Below are 6,000 nucleotides of genomic sequence, written 5' to 3' on the forward strand. Positions count from 1 at the left end.
AGCTCAAAAGCCCCCCGGGTCGAGTCACCTCTTAACCTTAACAGCAGGTTAATGGTTAACCCTGCCCGTGACAAGAGTCCTTCGGTCTAACCTCTCTATCTCTGTCGCTTACATCTTCAGAGGCTGCTGACATTTAGTCCCCTTGACGTTCTTCTTTGTGGTCTGTGGTGGGAAGCCCCGATTCACAATGCAGTCAAAGGCACAGCTCTGGATTTGTGACATCACGTGGCTGTCACAAATGCTTGAGTAAAGTCAGCAGGACAGCCTCCTCCTTCTTTCGAACCGAATGTGTGTGCTGGGGATGGAGGAAGCACGTAAGGCAGGAGGAGACAGGAGGCCGGCTTACGCCAAATCAGACCGCTCGGTGCCTTGAGATCCGGGCAGTCTACTCTGACTGGGGATGGCTCCCACCCCAACTCTGGAGAGCACCTTTTTTTTGGTAACAGGGAAACCACTGAAAATGACAAGAACGGATTTAAGATGCTAGTAAAGAGGTGACAAAATTTATCTCTGAAGATTAATTTCTCCTCCTGCAGTCACTCTAAAACAGTGGTGGTGAACCTATGGCGCTCCAGATGTTCATGGACTACAATTCCCATCAGGCCATGCCGGCAGGGGCTGATGGGAATTGTAGTCCATGAACATCTGGAGTGCCATAGGTTCGCCACCACAGCCCTAAAACATGCAATCTGGGGGGTGAATCTGGCCCCCAGAGGGGGCTTGTCAGGCCTGTGAGCCAGCTACTCCCAAATTGTGTGCCCGATGCAGCCCTTTGTCTGGAGTTAGGTCAAAACTCCCTGGAATCAGCCACTTGGCTGAGGACTTTTAGATTCTGGCTGCGAATTCATTTTCTCTCGGACTGTGATTCCCTGGTCCACCGTCTGCTCTCTGACACCCATTCCAACCCCTGGTTTTCCATAATTGAAGAAAAAATGGCCTCTATTGGACTGTCAGTGGATTCACTTTGCTCTTTGTCCTATTCAGAAGCTTATAGGAAATTAAAAGGTCAACTATTGGATAGATAGTTCTCTACCCTAATCACTGCAGCCAAGAAAAAGTGCTCCCCCCTGTATTTTTCTCTCCCATTTGAACAAGGCCACTTGGCACACTACCTGTATTGCTTAATAAACCCTGTTCAAAGGAGAGCCATAATGCTCGCCAGGTTTTATGTTATGCCTTCTGCCTTGTTACATGGCAGACTTAATAAGCAAGAAAAAGCTAAAAGATTGTGCCCATGTAACGACGGCTCAGTTGAATCTCTGGCCCACCAATTACTTCACTGTCTCAGATTCAAGGAAATCAGATCCAAGTATGTGAATCTCACTCCTTTACATTTACCCAATCTCCCCGATTTATTTAGATTACACTACTTGTTGGACAACCCTGATCCTTCTCTCTGTATGATAGTGGCAGACTTTCTCCTGGAAATTACTAAATGCCAGTAGATTTCCTTCGTCCTAACATGTATATCCTGTATTGTATATGCTTTTTAATCTGTTTTTATTATTGTTGTACTGCTGTCTATGCCAATAAAGGCTTGCTTCTGTGAGCCAGCTGAGACAAAAAAAACTCCTTGCTCCTGATTTGGCCTGGCGAACTTGATCGGTAAGGGGGGGGGGGGTGTTTTTGCCTCAGCTGGCTCACAGGCCTGACAAGCCCCCTCAAGCATCTTACTGTGGACTCATCAGTCCATGCAGGCGCACACACACACACACACACACACACACACACACCATTCTGGGGCCAGCTGAGGCAGCCACCCCCTTTCTCAAGCCCAGCTGAGCCGGTCACATGACTTTAATACTCCTACTCCTAATACTCCAGTGGAATTCCGGATTGTCTTCAAGGTGTTGGTTCTGACCTTTAAGGCCCTTCGCGGCCTGGGGCCCTCATACCTACGGGACCGTCTCACCCCATATGTCCCGCGTCGTACCCTCCGCTCAGTGGAGGCAAACTTGCTGGTGGTCCCCTGCCCCTCTATGATACGGCTGGCCTCCACACGGACCAGGGCGTTTACTGCCCTGGCCCCTGCCTGGTGGAACGCTCTTCCTCCAGCAGTTAGGGCCCTGCAGGACCTTGGGAAGTTCCGCAGGGCCTGTAAAACTGAGCTGTTCCACCGGGCTTTTGGGGGGACCGGCCGCTGATTCCGCCCCTCTCACTGCCCTGTTCATTGGCTGTGCACCTGACCATCTGCCAGCCCCCTTCCAGAATTTGACCACTCCCAGGTTTTGACCATTGGGGTGTGATGCCAGACGCCCCTTATTTTTTAATTATTAACTATTTATTGTAGGATGCTGCTGCTATAGTTTTAAGGTTTTGTATTTTTAACTGGGGTTATGTGATTTGTTTCATATGTTTGTTGTTGTTTTGTTGTACACCGCCCTGAGCCCTTCAGGAATAGGGCAGTTTAATCAAATTGAATTAATAATAATAATAATAATAATAATAATAATAATAATAATAATAATAATAATAATAATAATAATAATAATAATAATAATAATAATAATAATAATAATACTCTGGAAAGATCACTTTTGTCCTTCTCTCTCACACACACAAAAATACTCACAACGCTGCCTTATACTGAATCAGGCTCTGAGTCCATCAAGGTCAGTATCGCCTACTCAGACTGGCAGCCACTCTCCAAGTCGCTCTCAGGCGGAGCATTTCCACACTGCCTACCGCAATTCACTTAGCTGGGGATTGAACCTGGTTCCTTCAGAATGCTTAGAAACTGCTCTGCCACTAAGCAACAGCCGCCCCGCTCACTGCTGACCTGCCACAAAACAGCCAGCTGTCACCGGTTCACGCCACAGGAACAGCTGTTGAGCGCGCTTAGTTAAGTTTCCAAATCGAGTCAACAGGAACTGCTGAACAAGTCAAGAGTTCAGAATAAGCACTGAGGCAGCGAAGCCGGGGCCAGAACTCGACAAGAGAGCACTTGCTGCTAGGACAGTGATGGCGAACCTATGGCACGGGTGCCAGGGGTGGCACTCAGAGCCCTTTCTGTGGGCACACGTGCACACAGTTCATCATGTGGGGGGGGCGGAAAATCATCCCCCCCACACACACACACATCTAGGCTAGCCTGGGCACAATCCTTTACCTGGGAGTAAGCTTGGTTGCTGGCAATGGGCCTTGCTTCTGAGTAACCCCTCCTAGGGTCATGATTCACTCATTTGAAGCATTGCACGGTTGCCTCACCAAGCTTACTCCCAAGTAACGTGCGCCTCGGAGCCAACCATTTTTTTCTAAACTAAAACCTCAATATTCAGGTTAAATTGCTGGTGTTGGCACTTTGCGATAAATAAGTGGGTTTTGGGTTGCAATTTGGGCACTTGGTCTCAAAAAGGTTCGCCATCACTGTGCTAGGAGATCAGTGACCATCAGTGACAAACCCAGTTCTCCAGATTCGAGTCCATTGTTCATGTGGAGGAATAGGAAATCAGACCCTGTTCTCCAGATTAGAGCGTGCCGATCTTAACCAATACGCCATGCTGGCTTCCTATTCGGGCAGCATGTCAAATTTAATAAATTAAGTAAATAAATATCGCTACTTACCCTGCAGTGCTGTCAACAAAGGAACCAAGTGTCAATCTATCGGACACCTCGTCAGCAAATGAGAGAAAGAGAGAGAGAGGGAGAATATGAATAAATGTGTTTATGTGTTTCCATGGGGTGGGGTGGGAAGGCAACGCTCTAGAACAGAGGTGTCCAACTCTGACACCCCTAATGTTCAGCCAGGGGGAAGGGGGAACTATTCGGATGCAGTTATGGAACACACGGTACAAGAACGCTGAACACTTTGTGTTCACCTGCTGGGAGTAAAGCTGTGTATACTCGACCTTAATGGGGAAAACTAGAACCCATCTGCCAAGAAAGGTTGGTGCTACAGCTACAGATTATATGCCAAGGCAGACTATTAATCCCGCTAGGTCAGACTTGTCTATTCTACCAGGCATTTGTCCTCCAGTGCCTCAGGTTGAAACAGGCCTTTCCCGGTACCTCAATCTGTAGATGCTGGAGTTGGAACCAAGGTGCTTCCATGTGGCTACCGCTGAGCCATGCCCTCTTTGCAAGATAAAACTAGCCCGAGACCATAAGGAAGAGAACAGCAAACGGCCACTGGGAGAATATATCCCTGCTTTCCAGGAAGAACAGGATTGCAAGGGAAAGGTCAGTATCGCCCCAGTCATCCAAAAGAGAAAAAAAATGCACACACTGAGTCTCTGCCACAGAAAACTCTTCTCCATCTGCCAGGTGCTCTGAGATTTGAGAAGAGAGCTGGACGGCAGCCTCTGTCACTCAAGGGAGGATTAAGGACCACAACCACTTTTACCACTTCCATCCAAGTGAGTGTACCCACCCAGGACGATCAGTCCCGCTCAACTAGATACACATTCTGACCGTCAAACTGACCTTCCGTCTTTTTCTCTCTGCCCAATTTTGTTTTTGCTATGCCCTTCTCTCTTTATTGATGTTAGCTGCCTGAAAATATTATTATTGGAAAACAGGGACAGAAATAAAAACCTGTTTTTACGACTGCTTTTGAGGCCATGATGCTCACGATTACTTTTCTTAACTGAAGAGGAAGTGGGATTGTATTCCACAGGACTCCTCATCCCCAAAACACCGGATGTATCTCATCATCTCTAATCTTGGTCTCTTGTCTAAGACAGTGAGATGAAACAGCTATCACCATCAGTTACAGGTCTTCATTTATTGACTGAGTAGCATAATCCAATATGCAATCCAATGGTACAGGCCATTTCCACCACAAGGGGAACTTGCAGGTTCCTCTGGGACAGCCAATACGTACGCAGGAAAAGCGAGACACGTGAGACTGGATGAAAAAGTTCAACAAAGTTCTAACATCGCAGCCATTAGCGTGAGAGGAAAAATGGGAGGGTGAAGTCAAGCAAAGGAACAAAAGCTGTTCTAGGCTGGTGAGAACAGAAACGAACGCTTGACGTAGAAGCTCCAAGGGATGAAGAAACTTGAAATAAGTTTGGTGGGGCTCATCTCTGGAGGGGATGAGTCTGCCTATCGGAATGAAGTGGACCGACTGCTCTCATGGTGCAGGGAAAATAACCTGGTTCTTAACACTAACAAGACAAAGGAGCTCATAGTGGACTATAGAAGGAATAGCTCAGAAATTCAGCCCTTGACTATAAATGGAGATCAAGTGGAGCGGGTGGCTAGTTTTAAATTTCTGGGCGTTATGATTAAAAGAGGACTTTGACCCTGGGAGGCATTACAGACTGCAGCGGTGGTTAAGAAAGCCCAGCAAAGACTGTACTTTCTGAGACTTTTAAGGAAGCAACAACTAGATGGAAAACTTCTGGTGTCCTTTTACCGCTGTGCTATAGAGAGTGTCTTAACCTACTGCATCTGTGTATGGTTCTCCAGTTGCACAGTGGCGAATAGGAAGGCGCTCCAAAGGGTGATCACTACTGCACAAAGGATTATCGGCTGCCCTCTTCCCTCCTTGGAAGAAATCTATAATTCCCGAAGCCTAAATACAGCCCAAACTACGCTGAGGGACCCGTCGCATCCAGCACACTCTCTTTTCAAACTGTTACCATCTGGCAGACGATACAGGGCTCTCAGAACTAGGACAAAGAGGCTTAGAGACAGCTTCTACTCTAGAGCTGTGGCTATGCTAAACTCCGCTGCTTCATATTGATGTATTTGGGGCTGTGTAGGGATGGGTGGAGGAAGGGGCAGTGAGGATGATGTATGAGTCTGAAATTGTGTGCATCGAGGAATGCTGCTGTAAATTTCGTTGTGCGTGCACAATGACAATAAAAATGCTTATGCTTATGCTTATGCTTAAATAAAATGGCTAACATTGTAGTGACAGCTTCTCTATCAAGCAGTATCAGAACCGCAAAGGAACAGAGGAGGGCAGGTAGATGGATCAGGGCAATAAAAACGAATTACTTCTTCAAAGCAACACACAAATATGGTTTGCTTCTTCAAACAATATAAACCGCA

This window comes from Sphaerodactylus townsendi, linkage group LG07, assembly GCF_021028975.2.
Source record: "Sphaerodactylus townsendi isolate TG3544 linkage group LG07, MPM_Stown_v2.3, whole genome shotgun sequence".
NCBI lineage: Eukaryota > Metazoa > Chordata > Lepidosauria > Squamata > Sphaerodactylidae > Sphaerodactylus > Sphaerodactylus townsendi.